Source organism: Mesoplodon mirus (assembly GCF_964341445.2).
Source record: "Mesoplodon mirus genome assembly, chromosome: 7".
NCBI lineage: Eukaryota > Metazoa > Chordata > Mammalia > Artiodactyla > Ziphiidae > Mesoplodon > Mesoplodon mirus.
This window is the reverse complement of record NC_138983.1, coordinates 26,137,591-26,155,755: the sequence shown is the minus strand read 5'-3', so window position 1 is coordinate 26,155,755 and position 18,165 is coordinate 26,137,591. Positions and strand designations below refer to the sequence as shown.

Genomic DNA, 18,165 nt, shown 5'->3' with positions numbered 1-18,165 from the left:
TCGTCGTGGAGCACGGGCTCTAGGTGCGCGGGCTTCCGTAGTTGTGGCACGCGGGCTCAGTAGTTGTGGCTCTCAGGCTCTAGAGCACAGGCTCCATAGTTGTGGTGCACAGGCTTAGTTGCTCCGCGGAATGTGGGATCTTCCTGGACCAGGGCTTGAACCTGTGTCTGCTGCATTGGCAGGCAGATTCTTAACCACTGCACCACCAGGGAAGCAGTAATCTGCATTAAAAAAAAAAACTTAACAATGAGAAATTTTCAATTTTTTAAAACAAATTTCATAAACTGGCTAAATCAGGGGCTTTGAAGAATTATCTGGAGGTTGGTGTTCTGAATGTATTGGAGAGGGAGAGATTGGAGGTAAAGAGATTAAGTTAGGAGACAATAGGTATAAAATGGAGGAAGACCTGAACTAATAGTGTTCATTTACTTATTCAGCTATATTTACTAAGGACTTGTTATAAATCAGCTAGTGTATTAGGCATTCACAATACAATTGTAAAAAAAAAAAGATGACAGGGTCCCTTCCTGGAACTTACTGTGTATCAATGACAGGGCTAGAAAGGAAAAAAAAAAAAATACTTCCCCTTTTCAGCTTCCTTCATAGATGTAGCAATGCTGTAATAAGGAGAATGGAAGCCTTCCATTAGGGGTGACCCAGAGAAATGTTTTGCAAAAATTCTGGAAGTTTGAAGTTCTAGTGGAATATCTTCCTTGTTTCACTGATAGATTTTTCTATTATTGTAACTTTGAGTCATGTTTTTATCCTTTTTTGGTTCTTTTAACTATTTTTAAAAAATCAAAAGTAACTAAATACTAAGTAAAAAGGAATGGCTAATATGCTGCTATCTGAGAGACAGTCAGTGTTTTGTTTTTCTATTTTGGAAACATTTGCAACTGGTTACCCTCCCTAACTTGAAGAAAACTGTTATTCGAAAATGTTATCTTCTACTGCCTCAGGGCATACTATCCTTTTCTCTTTTAAAGGTATTCTTCAGAATACTCTTCTACCAGTTTGAAAAGCAGCAGGGAGTCAAGGTGTGGAATTAAATATGCAGCAATTTGCCACTCCCTTTAGGCCCTGCCTCAGTTACTGCAATAGAAAACGTCTGGGGATAAATACTTGTGGGGTAGATTCAATCCTCCTAGTGAAGATTATGACGGGAACAAAGAGGGCGCTTCCACTCCTCAGAGAAAGGTGTTCCCAAAAGGTTAAACACTAATTCAGGACAAAAAGAAACGAATATTTAAAAAGATTCACTCTGAATGATACTTAGAAGGTCAGTTGTTTGATAGGGAAGAGAAGGAGCAAGGGAGTGCAGACCAGGGCTTGGCTATGTAACCTTGGGTAGGTAACCTAAACTTCTTTGAACCCCTGCTCTACTTAAAGAGTTTGGACCAAGGATCTCAAACGTTCTTTTCATCTCTAAAATTCTATGGTTCTGTGATTCCGTTGAGATGGGCCATTCCGTTGATCTCCTAGTCTCCATGAAGGAGGTAACTAGTCTCTGGGAGTGGAAATGACTACCTTGATGGAGAATTATCAACGCAGAGGTGGGTGAACTTCATATTTACGGGGATTTGGACCATAGAGATGCTCTTGGAAAATTTCCACGCGGGCCTTTCCCCCGTTCTTTAACCTGATTTTACAATTCCCTTGACCCTTTGGGATGGGGGAGCGGGAAGGACCTATTTCAGACTGGGATTGTTCACTTTAAGCATTTCCCCTTATTATTAGACCTTAAAAAAAGAAAGATAGAAAAAAAAAAAAAAGGCAAGAAACAGATCCCAAAGGGGTGGCAGGGGAAACTGATTACGGGATCTCGAAAGGCCTGTAAAATCCGCTTCCGCATTTTCAGCCTTTCTTTGGCGTTAGGATCTTTTTACAATATATATTTTTGGCGGAGTGGGCCTAAGACTGAGGTTCGGAACAGTAAAGGGGGCGCTGGCGTGAGGGAGCTCCGGGTCAGACTCCCGCCGGCCGCCAGGCGGGCTCGAAGCTATCAACACAAGGGCGCGGCCGCGGGCGGGCGGGCCCCGGGGAGGGGCTTCACAGAGGCGCCGCGGGCCGAGCCGAGCGGGGCCGCCCGGGCGCGGCGCGCAGAGCGGCCGGGCGAGCGGTGGCGCTGCGGAGGCGGGACAGAGGCCGGCGGGCGCGGAGGAGGGGCCCGAGAGTGGGGCGGCCGGCGGCAGCCGCCTCCGTGACGACTGCCGGCAGCGCGGCGACCTGAGGAGACCGAGCCGCGGGCCCCGCCGCCGCCGCCGCCGCCGCCGGTCCCTGTTGTCTTCCTTCTCTCTCGGCGGGGGCGTCAGGAATGGGCCCCAACCGCCGCGGGCACCGCACCGCGCGCCGCCCGTAGGCCCCAGCAGTGGGAGGCTGGCCGCCCGACCTCTCACCACCCCTTCGCCCTAGCCAAGCCGTCCCCACCCCAGATCCCCGGGAAGGAAGATGAGGGACACGGGCCCGGCGCTCAGCAGCCAGAGCAGCAGCAGCAGCGGTCGGGGGAGGGTGTTTCGCCGTTTCCTCTCAGCCGCCAGGACAAGATGGCAGCGGCCGCGGAGAGGGGCTGAGCCCGGGCTGGGTGGTGCCGCCTGCTGAAGCGCCTGGCTCCCTGTCCCCGACACGGCCCCGCACCCACCCCGGACATGCTCAGGGCTGCGGCCGCCCGAAGAGGGGAGAGCGCAGGCCTCTAGGAAGGTAAGGGAATAGGGCGAGGGGCGTACCCACCCCGGGGCGGGGGGACCGGCTCCACCGGCCGCGCCTGCCTTCGGGGGGGGCCAGCGGGCCCCTCCCCTGGACCCTCGCGGGCCCGACGCCCCCGGAGCGGCCCGCACCCGTTGCGCGTCCTGCACCCCCATCTGCATCCCCTGCGCTCATGCCCCGCGTTTCCGTCCCGGTCCCGGCGGGGTGGCGGGACCAGGCGTCTCCCTTGAGGCCTGGGCGCCCCGGGACCGAGGCCACAGAACGCGGGGGCCGCGCATGGTTCCTGCGCGCGGTGGCGCAGCCTCGGGGAAGCCGCGCTTGGGCTGGGCCAGGCCGGGCGGCCCCCGCCGCCTCCTGCCAGCGTTGCGCAACGGCTCTTCCCAGCAACTGAAGTTTTGTTTAGTCCCACATGGGGCCTCTTCCCTCACCGCAGCCTAGGCCGTCACTACGGAGACCTCTTGTCTTTCATTAAAGGGGAACAAACACAAACGCACGCACGCACGCAACTTGAGCGCCGCGGCCGATGGCTGCGTCCCTGGCTTTGTGGCCCAGTCCCCAGCGTCGCCGAGCGGCGGGTTTGGAGGGTGTCAACTCTGGGGACGTGAGTGCGTGTGATTGTTGGGGAGGAGAAATGTGATCCGCCGCTCCGCGTCCCCCGCCGCGGCCGGAGGAAGGCGTGGCGGCCGCGCGGCGGGTCTGCTGCCGGCGCCTCTCGTTAGGGTGGCGGCCGCCCGTTTTCCTTCGCGGCGCTGGGAGAACTCGCGGAAAGACTTCGGATGAGCGAGAATGTCTGTTGTCCTGTCGGGAGGGAGACGGCTGTTTTAAAATGGTATGTGGCTCTTGGCCGAAGCCTGTTGTTTCCCAATCTTATCTCTGCTTGAGGAATTGCGCTTGAAGGGTGTGTGCGTAAATTACCTTGGACCTGTTACAGAGCAGTCATAACACGTTCAGTCCTTGAACCGTGTTTTCACAACCTCTTGCTGCCCTGTTAGAATTTAGTTTTTCACCTGCCGTTCGCTGCTTCTCATTAAAAGGAGCTTCTTTTAGCAACAGTGAAGTTTTTCAGATTATCGTCCAGTTTACAGGGAAAGCTCATGGTTGGTTCTGTTGTCAGCTTTGATGTCTCTTTGGTCTAGGGCCAGAAAAGTTAGCTGGTAAACCAGCCTGTGCCTGTGTTTATGCATACCTTCTAGTAGTTTGGAGATGGGGGTGAATTTTTTTTTTTTTTTCTATTTTAGGTATCTGCTTGTTAGGTGTAGCTTCTGAAGTGGAAGGATTTATATTTAAACCATTTCAGTTTATTTCTAAGATTTAATTGCTGGGCGCTCTAAATTTTTGAGAGGTTCTCTTGATCAAATTTTTGATGCAAACTTTTAAACAGGATCTTTTTTTGTCACCCAGCCAAAGACATTTTAATACTGCATTCTCATTTGATTTTTCAGAAGCTAGGCATGCCTCACCATATGTTTGATAAGTCTAGATTCTGCTTATGCTTGCAAGTGCGGTGCTAATTTTATACAGTGAGCCATGATAAGATTTTGATAGGTCATGATTAAACTTAGTATTTAAGTAAACAAAATAAGACTGACCTTTTTTTGAAACATAGTTTTTATAGTTTTGTTAGTTACCTTATGTCTTTATATGCCACTTAAGAGAAATTGAAATGTAACCAACCAAATAAAGTTCCTTACTTTTAAATCAACAAGGTATTTCTTGGTATATTTATGGGTGCATTCCTAAAGTACAGGGAACTCTTATTTATGAAATATAATGCTCACCCTGATTGAGGTTTATTTTTCTTTTATTTTTGAAACTTGTTTTTAATTTGTGTTAAGGTAAAGGTGTGCTGATATATTTGATACTTTGGACATTTCATTGTGCAGTTTTTTTCTTGCATTTATGGGAAAATTGAATAATTTGTTCCTTAATTTTTAATACTCTAGGGACTGTATTTAAAATTTTTTTGTGGAGAACCTTAGATTAAAACTATGTTTTAGAAAGATAAAATGAGCTTGAAATCTAGAACAGAACCAGCCATTAAATATTTCAGATTTATATTTGGACATTGCTGACTATAGTAGCTAAACATGCATATTAGGCAAGCAGATCATAACATGGTGAGCCAGCCTGAGTCTATTGTCATAATATCTTTTCCATTGAATTTGTCATTATATTGCTTATAAACCAGTCAGTGGCTTCTGGGCATGGAGTTTTAGAGTCACATAAAAGTGGATGGTTTTTATGAGGTAATTCTTATTGTAAACATGCTTGAAAAGAAGTTTCAGATCATACTATTTTAATTTTTTCGATCTTCTGTCATGGGGTATCATAAAACGGTGCAAATTACAGAGGTAGATTGCTGTAGCTTGTATGGCAGGGCACATAAGTATTTGTTGAATGCAGGTTATTGAAAGCCCCGCCCCCCCTTTTTTTCTTGCAACTTAAAATAGCAACAGCTGTCAAGTGAACTTTTTGATTGAGCTTCGTTTTAAATATTTGATACATCAGTATTGAGGGAATCTATATGTAAGGGTGGAAGAGGAAAATGTAAATTTCAGAGTGCTAAAATGCTGTTTCCCAAGCCTGTTTCACATCCATTGAATGGAATACTTGTTTGCATGTTATTTTCCATTTGAATATTAGAATGACTTATTCTGGTAACTTTTGAAGTTAACTTTCTTAATATGCTTTTCTGATTGTAGCAGTTCACCACTGAGGGTGATGATATAGTACATTAGAATTGCATTATTAGTGGTTAGTTAATTCAGAGGTTTTAAAAATAGTTTCCATATCAACTTTACATACGTTTGAATTTGGAGATGAAAATGACATGGCAATATTTAGATTTAAAGGTATTCCAAGGAACTGTGAAATTTTTCACATTTAAAAATACTCCTCCAGAATTATTCTTGCCTCTTAACTATTAAAGGACATAAAGTAACTTGCTACATGATTATATTGTTGCTGCCAAAAGAAATCTTCATGTATAATTTCTGGGTTTGCAGCTGTCCTAATTTCCTAATATCTGAAGTTGAAACTCCCAGTGTGGTATGTTTAAATTGGAAGTTACTTTTGATGACAAATTCCTAGAACTTTGTTGAAATCAAGGAGCCTGTCAGTGTATTTTATTACTTTTGAAAAGGTGTTCCCTCCCGCCCCCCACCCCCACTTGCTGAAAGCTGTGTCATGGGAAACCCTTTCTGTATGATACATATGTAAGTCTAAATAAATTGTTTGAAATGTCCTTACTGGTTCTGGATTCAACTGCTTAAAATACATTTTGTCTAGTACCTTTAAGCATTTAACATAAGTTGAACATAGGGATATAGATTTGGAGTAGAAGTTTTGAATCAGTGGAGGATTTTAGGATAGCCAAAGCACTTATGTGACCGACTTGAGGAAATACAGTCCACTTCTTTTGGTTGGATTGGTATAATTAAGAGTGATTTGGGGGCTTCCCTGGTGGCGCAGTGGTTAAGAATCCACCTGCCAATGCAGGGGACACGGGTTCGAGCCCTGGTCCGGGAGGATCCCACATGCTGCGGAGCAGCTAAGCCCATGAGCCACAACTACTGAGCCTGTGCTCTAGAGCCCATGAGCCACAACTGCTGAGCCCACGCGCGGCATCTATGCTCTAGAGCCCGTGCTCCCGCAACAAGAGAAGCCACCACAATGAGAAGCCTGCGCACCGCAACGAAGACCTAACACAGCCAATAAATCAATCAATAAATAAAATTGTTTAAAAAAAAGAGTGGTTTGGGGAAGAACAATTTAATGTTAGTGTGCTGCTTCTGTAGCTTTGTCACAGCTGTTGGTTTGGACTTTATCTTAATCACTGTTAGGACCAAGCTAGAACAGATATTTAGAGGATATTTGTTATACATTTTACCTAAATGTTTGTTGAATTAGACCTTGACTGATTTAGCAGTTCATGCTGTCCTCCTCAGTTGATACTTGGGCCATGTGTCACTACACAAAGGCAACATACTGCCTAGATTCTGAAGCATACCACTGTATGCTAGGGTGTTAGAGCCTCTGCTCTTACTACTTGTGTGGAAATTAAAAGAACAGGATGAGTATTGGAAATACTATATTTTTAGGGTGGCATTTGTAGTTTGGGGACAGCTAAGTCATTAAACTGATTTACTTTGTGTTTTATATTTAGTAGTTAATGCCAAGTCAATACTTTAGAAAGCTGTCTTATTCTAACAGATAAATCTTTGAAATGAAACAAATCAACGATAATATTTTTTACCTTAAATGTATTTTCTTTTGACCCAAATAATTCCTCTAATTTTCTGAGAATTTTTCACTGCGAAGGGAGACTGAATGGGAGGGAAGGTAGGGGGACAGATGAGGTAGAAGAAGCTGGGCTGTAGTGGGGGTGACTTAATTGGATTTGGGAGACTTAGAAATCTGTTTTGATTTAAATGTTCCAGTTGCTAGAAACCAGGGTTCTCTTAGTTATAAGGTCAGTGAAATATTGTGGTAGCTATTAGCGGGGGCTAATCTTCGTTGCGGTGCGTGGGCTTCTCATTGCGGTGGCTTCTCTTGTGTGGAGCATGGGCTCTGGGTGCGAGGGCTTCGGTAGTTGTGGCATGTGGGCTCAGTAGTTGTGGCGCGTGGGCTCTAGAGCGCAGGCTCCGTAGTTGTGGCACACGGGCTTAGTTGCTTTGCAGCATGTGGGATCTTCCCAGACCAGGGCTCGAACCCGTGTCCCCCGCATCGGCAGGCAGATTCTTAACCACTGTGCCACCAAGGAAGCGCCGTCTTTTCTTTTGAAGATTAGATTTCCAGATACTTTTTCATGTTGCATTTTCTTTGCTGCTTTGTCTTTTTTTTTCTCCTTAACCAAAAAGGTTACACCTAAAAGAAGTGGAGATTTAGTGAAGCATAAAGAGAAGTATAATACTTTGCTCCTTTGAGCTCTACTTTTTCCTTTAGGTAAGGATCTAAATTGTGAAAGACTGATTATTTAGTATAACTCTTGGTCACATTGAAAATAAAGGATTGCCAGAGGTGGTCAGATAAATTCTTTATTTTATATAATTATTAATGCTGGAGCACCTTTTCTAATTGGAAAAAAAATTGTTTAGGCTTGATGGATATTGAAATAATCAAATCAACAAAATATGAGTCACTGTCTCCCCCTTTTAAAATTTTGTAGTCATTTATTATAAACTATATATATATTTTGTTTGTTTGTTTGTTTGTTTGCGGTACGCCGGCCTCTCACTGTTGTGGCCTCTCCCGTTGCGGAGCACAGGCTCCGGACGTGCAGGCTTAGCGGCCATGGTTCACAGGCCTAGCCGCTCCACAGCACATGGGATCTTCCCGGACCGGGGCACGAACCTGTGTCCCCTGCATCGGCAGGCGGATTCTCAACCATTGCGCCATCAGGGAAGCCCTATTATAAACTATATTTGATTACATATGGCTTACCAAGAAAATTGTCTTTAGAATTTGATAGAAAATATAAAACTTGGCTGCATTTGACTAGCCAGTTATTTCCTTTTAGAAATTAAAAAGAAGTATTTGATTTACTAAAAACATTAATATTAGTTTTAAATTCAACTTCTTCCTACTTTGTTGTATATTATTCATAAATTAAACAACCTGTTGCAGTTTTTAAAAAACAGAATAGTAAACTTCGCAGAAAATAACTTGCTTAGAAAATGTTTTCTCCCCTATAAAGCAATTCTTTTAAAGGCGTAAAAATTTCATTTGTGTCTATTTTGACTGTGTGTTATCTGTTTAATAATACAATAAGAGTCTTGTAGGTTTGGTAAACTATACTACTTTAGATAAATAATGCTACAGTCTTAAATAGTTAATAAGTCAGATGGACTGATAACATATTGGAAATTGAACCTGACTTTCTACAGACATTTTTTAAGAGTATAATTTAATACTTCTGAGGGCTTTAAATCTGTAATTTATTACAACTTTTATTGAGATTAAATAGGGTACAGTGACTTAAAATCACAATGAAAATTACAGGTTATATGCTAGATAACCTATTGCAGTGATGCTACGCTTCACTACATTCTCAAAACAAAAGAAAACAAACACGTTTTGAGCCAACTTGTAATCAGTTTCATCGGAGACAGTACAAGTATCTCTATAGCATATTAGTTGTAGTTCTGTATTTTAAGTTAGATAAGAATAGTATTGGGTTCAAAAGTATTAGCTTTTTAATCTGGTTAGTATGCTTTAAATATTTTTTTGTAGCTGGATCACAGACTCTGACCGCAAATAAATGAATTTTATTATGGCAGGTAAAACAATGATAAAATAAGTGTTTGAAAACTATTTTATCTAATTTGAGTGCCCATTAAGTGCAAGGTGTACTGTGCTGTGAATGAAGAGAGTAAGACATGATGATCCCTGCTTTGAGGAAGTAAATTTTATTTTTACCAGTTATTTTTACCAGTTTAGTAGTATAATTGCCTTATAGAGACGTGCTGTATGTTAATTTAAATGAAGGAGTTGGTCATTTCTCAAATATGATTAATCTAGTTCTCTTGGTCTCTCAGGGTTTTTCCTTCTGGACATGCACAATTCTTGCATTGCCTGAGAAAGTTGTTAAGGTTTGCCTTTTCTAATTATATTATTACCTTCTCAGTTTGGAGTACAGAGATCTCCAAACCTCTCTTATGCCACCTGTGGAAAGAAAATAGGTGAAAACAGCATATAGATAGAATTCCATTTTACTGTACTTTTAAAAATATTGAAATTGCTAGCTGTAACTTATTTTTGAAACCACTATTCAGAAGGGATATTATTTCTGTAGTTAATTTGTATAAATCAAAAGTCTGTTTAACTTGGGCTCCTTAAAAACAGTCGTGCAAAGGGCAAGTATTGTATTGTGTTGCTCCTATTATAGTTGTATATGATATATTCTTTTTCTTAAAATAAATAAATTTATTTATTTATTTATTTATGGCTGCGTTGGGTCTTCGTTGCTGCATGCGGGCTTTCTCTAGTTGCGGCGAGTGGAGGCTACTGTTTGTTGCGGTGCGCGGGCTTCTCATTGAGGTGGCTTCTCTTGTTGCGGAGAACCCGCTCTAGGCACGTGGACTTCAGTAGTTGTGGCACTCAGGCTCAGTAGTTGTGGCTCTCGGGGTCTAGAGCTCAGGCTCAGTAGCTGTGGCTCGTGGGCTTAGTTGCTCTGTGGCGTGTGGGATCTTCCTGGAGCAGGGCTTGAACCCATGTCCCCTGCATTGGCAGGCGGATTCTTAACCACGGCGCCCCCAGGGAAGTCCTGTATGATATATTCTTTACGAGCTTTGACAATTTGGTAATATTTTGATATTTTATATATGTGTATTTAAAATTGAATTCTTGTTTTTTTGTTTTGTTTTGTTTTGTTTTTGGCTGCACACCCCACGACTTGCGGGATCTTAGTTCCCCAACCAGGGATCGAACTCAGTCCCCAGCAGGAATTCCCAAAAATTGAATTCTGCATGGAAACCTACTTAGGGTGTTAGGGACTATAGCATAATTAGTTTGCCAATAGCTTTTTTTTTTTTTTTTTTTTTTTTACTTGGAGTATAGTTGCTGCCAGTAGCTTTTGCGTAGAAAATAGTTGGAATGCTTGCTTTGTGAGTTGCCCTAAGCCTAGTGTGGCTTTGCTGAAAGTATTTCTAGTGGCTACTTTGTAACTTGTAAAATCTCTTTAAAGTATCTCATATCTGAAGGTATATCTAGCTTGAAATTGTTTCCTATTAATCTGACTGGAAGAAAATGAAATACCTCAATTTATAACCTATTAAAAGGTAACCTAATACCTTACCTTTTGGGGAAGGGTTACGTATAAAATAGTATCTGAACTGTTCCTTGAGGACAGAGACCATGTCTTAAAGGTTTTTTTTATATCTCCTAAAGTGCCTAGTTGACATTGGGGAATCAAATATAATCATTATAAAAGTAATCAAATACAGGCAGTCTATACTCATATCCTTTAATCAAAGGATAGCGTCTTTATTGAGTAGCTTGACAGGTACCTCACCAAGCAGTTGTGAATGTGTCATAGACACATTTGACTTCTCAAAACTCTCCTCTTCCCCTCACTCCTTAATTCTAACAGATGAGTCTCTTTCTTATGTAGAGGTTAACAGGCATGAATTACTCCAAATTTCCAACCCTCTACCTCTGAGCATAACTTCTACTGCTACACACTTTGTGTTTTCACTACACTCAAGAAAAGAAATATCTCCTTCCCTCCAAGATTACTCCCTATTCTCTCTTATGGGTTTCATCCTGAATTATGTTTTTCAGCATCTTGAACCTGTCTGATACTTCAGTTTCCCCCTTTTTCTTGGCCCTTTTTCCTCAGCCTTTTGAAATGGTCAGGTATCTGGCATCCTTAAGCAGCCATCTTTTAAATGTGCCTCCCCAGGTCTGTGGACCTGTACCTTCCCTACTCTGTTTCTTCCACACTTCGTAATGTGTACTCTAGCCTCTACTTGAATTTCTATTCACTTCTTAGCTCTTGGCAGTGTAGCTCTCTGTCCATGCCACTCTAGTGAAGTCTGATTTCAGGTAATGATAATGGCTTAGTGATAATTTTTACTCTTTGAATTTGCAAGGTTTCTATGAATAAATAATATTTTAAGTGATAACATTGTTATAAAATAACCATTTTGGCATATTCATCATGTATAATTAATATGTAATCATTACTTTTATAGCTGAGATTTTATCTAGCCTCTTATGCGGTTGCCTGAAAAATGGCATGAGGTCAGTTTTGGCCAATAAGAAATTTTTAGTTATTATCTAAGAATGAATTTCTCATCAGTAAACTATAACTACTTTTTGGCCATTTTCAAATGATTTAGCATGTTTTTCTTTATGCCATGGGATCAATAGCTAGCCTTAATTTTGAACTTAAAATGTGTTAGATATTACTTAGGCAACTTCAATCTGAACTAAACTTTCTTTTTTAAAAAATTTATTTTATTGAAATATAGTTGGTTTACAATGTGTTAATTTCTACTGTACAGCAAAGTGATTCCACTATACATATATACATATATATATAGTGTTTTTCATATTCCTTTCCATTATGGTTTATTATGGGATACTGAATATAGTTCCCTGTGCTATATAATAGGACCTTGTTGTTTATTGATTCTATATACAATAGTTTGCATCTGCTAATACCAACTCCCCAATCCATCCCCCCTTCCCCCTTGGCAACCACAAGTCTGTTATATCTGTGAGTCTGTTTCTGTGAATTAAACTTTCTTTTTTTTTTTTGAATTAAACTTTCTTAATCATCTTTTTATCTTTTTATATGTTTATGGCATTAAAAAACCTCTTTAGTCAGATAAATCTGAATACGTTTTTATCATTATAATTCTGATACATATAATTGTATAGTATCCTATATGACAGTGTGGCTTTTTACACCAATATAAAAATTTTTTCTCAGTGTGTTTCTTTGGAGCTTGTTGTAGCAGAAATATTTATGTGACCCTTGCTAAATGCATATAAATCTGCAGTTTTAGTTCACAGCTTATTATATCCAACCCAACAATGTGTCACTTTAAGAAGTTAATGATTAGAGATAGTCAGAGCCAAACAGAAGCAGTTCTGATAATTTCTAAGAATTCAGGGTCCTTTCTTTGAGAGTACTTTGTTTTTTTAAAGTGTATTTTTAAAAAATTTATTTATTTTTGGCTGCATCGGGTCTTTGTTGCTATGCGAGGGCTTTCTCTAGTTGCGTCGAGCAGGCTCAGTAGTTGTGGCGCATTTGCTCCGCGGCATTTGGGATCCTCCCGGACCAGGGCTTGAACCCATGTTCCCTGCTTTGGCATGCGGATTCTTAACCACTGCGCCACCAGGGAAGTCCCATCTTCGGGAGTACTTTTGAGAAGCTGTTGGTTTTCTTTACTCTTTAGGGCTTTATGAATTACATTGTTCTCGTTTTTTCTCGTTTTTCTTAAGGATACCTTTTGTTGAATCTCTGCCCTGTCCTCCTCAAATTTTTGTCATGAGAATAAGAATGAGATCTTTATTTTTCTTAACATAGTCTAATTTCTGTTCCTTCTGTTGTTTCTCACTTGATACCATAGAGTTTCCTGAAGCACAGGATTTCTGATGCCATTGTGAAAGATCATCCTCAGTTCATAAGGTATATAATATGACATTTAAATTTTGAAACTCAAAGGTTTCTGCATTTAAAAAGATTTTTGAAGGTACTTCACTAAATTCCTAAAAAGGGACATTTATATAAAGCGGCATATCTGGCAACCAAATATGAATAGAGAAAACATAATTGTAGGGAAGAAGAAAACAGCTTTGGATTTAGCAGTGTAGGTCACATCATGACCATGTAGGGTCTTAACATAATTTGGAAAGAACAAGTAGTTGAAGTTTTTGTTCCAGTTTATTTTTTCAAGCCCTAAAATGTCTTTCATAAAGATTTTTTAAAACTAAAAGTACTAAAATCAGGCTTATACAGCTGTAAATTTTTGTCTTTTCAGCTCTTAGAAATGCAAAACTGTTGTTAGTGTGTGCCTGTGGGGGGGCAGCTACTGTTACCACTTCACACTGGTTTTTAGACTTCTAATTCTTGTAGCATATACATTACTCTGGAGTGATAGTACTCCTTCAGTAGTACTGACTGTAGAATGCTGTACAAAAGAAGAATGTAAAAGTTATTTATTTAGCATAGCCCATAATTTAGAAAAGTTTTATAGAACTTGACCTTTAATTCTGTAAATGTTCATTTAGAACTTTGAACTATTGTATTATCTCTTACAAAAATCTTATATGTCAGCATAATCTTTTCCTTTATATTGCTTTATCAACAGTGGACATTTGATCAAATTATTAATCTACGATTCATCTTCCTATGAATTGTTTCAGAGGTGTTTTAGGTTAGGAGATATTCTTCTGGTAAGGATCATTTGATCTTTGCCTTCTTAATCTTTAATAATTCAGGATTTAAAGGATTTTTATAAGAAATAAAAGTTTTGTGGTGTTTGTTTTGGGACAGATTTCCTACAAAATAGAAAATAATTCATTTGGCTTTCTAGTAAGGGAGTTATTCATAACCTAAAGATGTAAAGCTGTTTAATTTTTCTAGCAGTCCATTGGTAGGTATTGGTATTGATAGATATTGTGTGAGGAATTTAAATAAAGTTTACTTTTGTATGTGTTTTATAAACCAGATGTGAATTATTAATCTTAAAGTTTACTTCAATAAAGAGTGCTTCAGGTGAACTTTTCATTTTTATTCAACTTTTCTGTCGAAATTTCCATTTCTGACTTTTGATTTTTATATAGCTTAAAAAAAAAACCTAGAGAATTATATGCTTTAGTAAGCATAGCTCTTAAGTACTGTTTTTAATTAACTCTTTTCTAGCCTTTCTAAAGTAAAAACTTGAATTAACAGGGTGAATTCTAGCAGCTTTGAAATGTCCAACAGATCACTTTCTGTTCCAAAAGTTAGAATGTTTTGCTAAGTCAGATGAAGCTTGTTATTTAACATGCTGATTTGTGTTATAGTCAACACATTCCCTAGATGCTTTGCTCACAATACTGCTGGAAAATACCCAAGACTTTAGTGTTTTCAAATGTTTTGTGAGTACCTGAGACAGCAGGTTTATTTTATGAAGCTTTACAACTTGGTTCATTTATATGAAAAGGTTTCTTACATGAGATGTTTGAGTGTCAGTAATTTCCTGGATATAATACTGGTAAAATGACCTGTGTAATGATATAGGTATTAAAATGTCCAATGAAGAGTTAAACTTACTATTCACACTAAAAACTTATTTTCTAGTGCACCCTGTCTTTTATTTCTAAGAAGACATGCTGTTTTGTCTTTTATAAATATGCACTTTAAACAAAGTAAGTGAAAAATGGAAGTGTAACTAGATACTGCTTTTTATTGCCTGAATATTGCTAGTCATATAGTTCCATTTTCTAATTCCTATTGTAGAGCCTTGTATAGACTAGTACTAAGGTTCTCTGTCTTTCAAGAATGAAATTGAATTTATTGGACCACATAGTGAAATACTAATTTTAGCCTCTGTTGATTGAAGAAATTGCATAATGACCCAAAGCTCCAAAAACCAATGTGAATTGAGTAATACTTCTTTTTTTTTTTTTTTTAATTTTTGGCTGCGTTGAGTCTTCGTTGCTGCGCACGGGCTTTCTCTAGTTGCGGCGAGCGGGGACAACTCTTAGTTGCTGTGTGCAGACTTCTCATTTCAGTGGCTTCTCTTGTTGCGGAGCACAGGCTTTAGGTGCGCGAGCTTCAGTAGTTGTGGCTCGCGGGCTCTAGAGCTCAGGCTCAGTAGTTGTGGCTCACTGGCTTAGCTGCTCCGCGGCATGTGGGATCTTCCTGGACAAGGGCTCGAACCCGTGTCCCCTGCACTGGCAGGCGGATTCTTAACCACTGTACCACCAGGGAAGTCCCAAAGTAATACTTTTAAATTAAAAGATTTCCTCTCACTGTTTATGAGTACTTTTTAAAAAAAAATTAGTGCTGGCACATGATCCCACGGACTTGTTCTGTGCCTGAGAATTCTGGATTTTAGGTGATTTGGGCCATGCCTAAGATATTCAGCAGTTCATTTCCAAATGAGTAACCCTTGAAGAGCAGCCTTGTGCAAGAAGAACATTATTTTATGCCTGTCACTCATATACTCTTATTTTTCTGTTTAATTTGTCACTTGACAAAAATTCTAACCTACAGAAAATTTACAAGAATAGTACAAAGAATTCCTCTATATATTTTTCACCTAGATTCTTCAAATATTAACATTTTACCCCATTTGCATTTACCTTTTCTCTCTACATCTGTATTTTTTTCCTTCAACTTTTTGTAAGTTGCAGACTTGACGTCCGTATACACCTGATTTTTTTCCTAAAAGCAAAGACTGTTTTGTTTTATGCCTATGTTTTCTGTAATCTGAAAAGTTTCTCAGTCTTTGTGTTGTTTGCTGATATTGACATTTGGAAGAATACTGCCAGTTATTCTGTGGAATGGCTCTCAATTTGGATGTTTGTTTTCTTGTGCTTGGAAGTATCACAGTGACATGTATTCCTCTCAGTACATTATACCAGGAGGCATATGATGTCAATATATCCCATTACAAGTGATTTTAACATTGATCACTTGGTTAAGGTGGCATCTGCCAGTTTTTCCTTTTGATTTGTATGTATCTTGTGGGAATGTACTTTGAAATGTATGACCATGAAGGGTCTTGCAAGCTAACAAACTAGCCATGGCTGCTGGCAGAAGATAGACTCTGAGGTCAGAGCTAAAGGACTTTCGTACTCAGCGATAGTGGTAGTCAGTGTGTCAGTATTTCCTGTTTCCCCAATTCAGTTCCCACAGGGTGCTGCAAACAGGGCCCGGTGACTCCTGCACAAGAGGAGTTGTGCTCCAGGAGGGGAACCCCAGGTTTAGGAAGCTTTTATAAGGGGCCGTGAGCCTGCCTGACATGCGCCCAAGAAGGAGTCATTATCTTTTGTTATCCTGGACATGAAACAACCTGCCCTTTGCTCAGGAGGAAGACGCTATCTCTACCTTCAAGGCTGTTCAATATACAAATATCCTTGAAAGGAGACTGCAGAACAAAGGCATTCAGTGTCCCTGCTTGCAAGACATGGAGAAACATGAGAGATCCATGGTGAATTGTCTCCCAACAATAATATCCTGTTATTCTTGAAACTTTCACCCACTAGTTTTTTTTTTTTCCTTAAATTTTACTGGAGTATAGTTGATTTACAATGTTGTGTTAGTTTCAGGTGTACAGCAAAGTGATTCAGTTATACATATACATATATTCATTCTTTTTCTCACCTGCTAGTTTTTGCATCCATTGATAATTCTTGTTTGAATCAATTATTATGATTGTTGCCAAATAATTAATTTTTAATTCCATCATTCCTTTATGTTTATTAATTGCTTTTCCCTCTTTCCTGACTTATTCTCGACGTCCCTTACTCATGCCCTCTAGGATAACTTCCCAAGTAAACTACCTGAATGTAGGCCTTTTTATAAGAGTCTACATTTAAGGGAACTTGGGCTAAGTCACAAGGTACCTCAAACTCAGCATGTCAAAAATTGAGTTAATTTTTCCTCTCTCATTTCTCCTTAAAAAAAAGTTTTTTTTTGGTTAACATTTGGCTATCAGTTTTTCAAGCCAGAAACATGGTTTTATCAATTCCTTCCTTCCTTCACTCGTCACCAAGTTCTGTGGTTCTATCTCCTAGCTACCTATAGCTAACTATTGGTAATCAATACTCTCTCATTCTATTACTACTGCTTTTGCTCGGGCTCTGATCAACTATTATCTGGATTATTACCCTAGTCTTTCAACTGTTGTTTCCATTTTTTTTTTTGGCCATGCTGAGCGGCATTTGGGATCTTAGTTCCCTGACCAGGGATTGAACTCTTGCCCCCTGCAGTGGAAGCGCAGAGTCTTGACCACTGGACCACCAGGGAAGTCCTCCATTATTGTTTCTTTCCAGTTTATCCATCACAAATTTTCCTGAGTAATCTTTCTAAAATACAAATATGATTATATTGATTTTTCTATTAAAACCCTTCAGAGGCACCTCATAGCTCCTTACTATGGAAGACAAAGTTCTTCATCATCATCTTTCTTTTTAAGGTTTTCTTTCTTCTTCTCAAGGATCATCTTTTTACTTCAGCTGCCCTCTCCACTGGCTGCAAGTTATGTTCTAGAGCAGAGCTTGGCAAATTTTCTTAAATGGCTAGATGGGAAATATTTTAGGCTTTGCAAGTGGCATATGATCCCTGTTGCATGCTTTTTTTTAAACCTTTAAAAATATAAAAACCATTCTTAGCTTGTGGGCCATACAAAAATAGTCTGGGTTGGATTTGACTAACCATAATTTGTGGGCCCCTCTTCTAGCCAAATAAAGCTAATATGTCATATTTTTCATTAGTCTCTGCTCTCATATGTGCTATTGGTTTGTGCTATTGGACTGTCCCTCCTAAATAGCAGGCTTCTTCCCATCATCCTTCAAAATTTAGCTCAGATTAACTTCTTACTGAATACTTCAGTGCTCCTTCAGGGCATATGTTAATCATTCCCTTTTCTTTGCTGCCTGTGTGCTTCACACATCCTTATGTTACTGCCCTCATTAGTGATGTAGCTATGTGTATACATGTGTTTGCCTCTTGCTAGAAGGAGCTCATTGATGAAAAACATACTTCATTGCTAAATCTTCCTGCTCCTAAATGTCTTTACTTGATTTGAATTGAAAGAAAAATTTAAAAATTGAAAGAAAAATGGGATGAAATAGTGTATGGCTGATTGAATACACTAATAAAATATATCTAAAATGGCATTTTTCTAACTTTTAAAAATACAATTAATTAAAGAGGTTATTCTATTCTCTGGTAGATTTTTTCCCCTTCTTAATTAAAAATTAATGTAAATTTAGGCTATGAAAGTACAGAGAGTAGTA

General features: G+C 39.8%; 1 protein-coding gene across 3 annotated transcripts in view; it reads left to right on the top strand.

The window, feature by feature from the left end:
- The first annotated feature begins 2,085 nt into the window (after positions 1 to 2,085).
- The window catches only part of HIPK3 (homeodomain interacting protein kinase 3), a 96,910-nt gene continuing 80,830 nt past the window's right edge, over positions 2,086 to 18,165 (top strand). For 2 of the 3 annotated variants that reach the window (XM_082627303.1, XM_082627301.1), the window contains exon 1: positions 2,087 to 2,697. The gene's annotated coding sequence lies outside the window, so the exon portion shown is untranslated. Of the gene's footprint in view, positions 2,698 to 18,165 lie in introns of all 3 variants that reach the window. The other variant, XM_082627302.1, reaches the window with a different exon arrangement.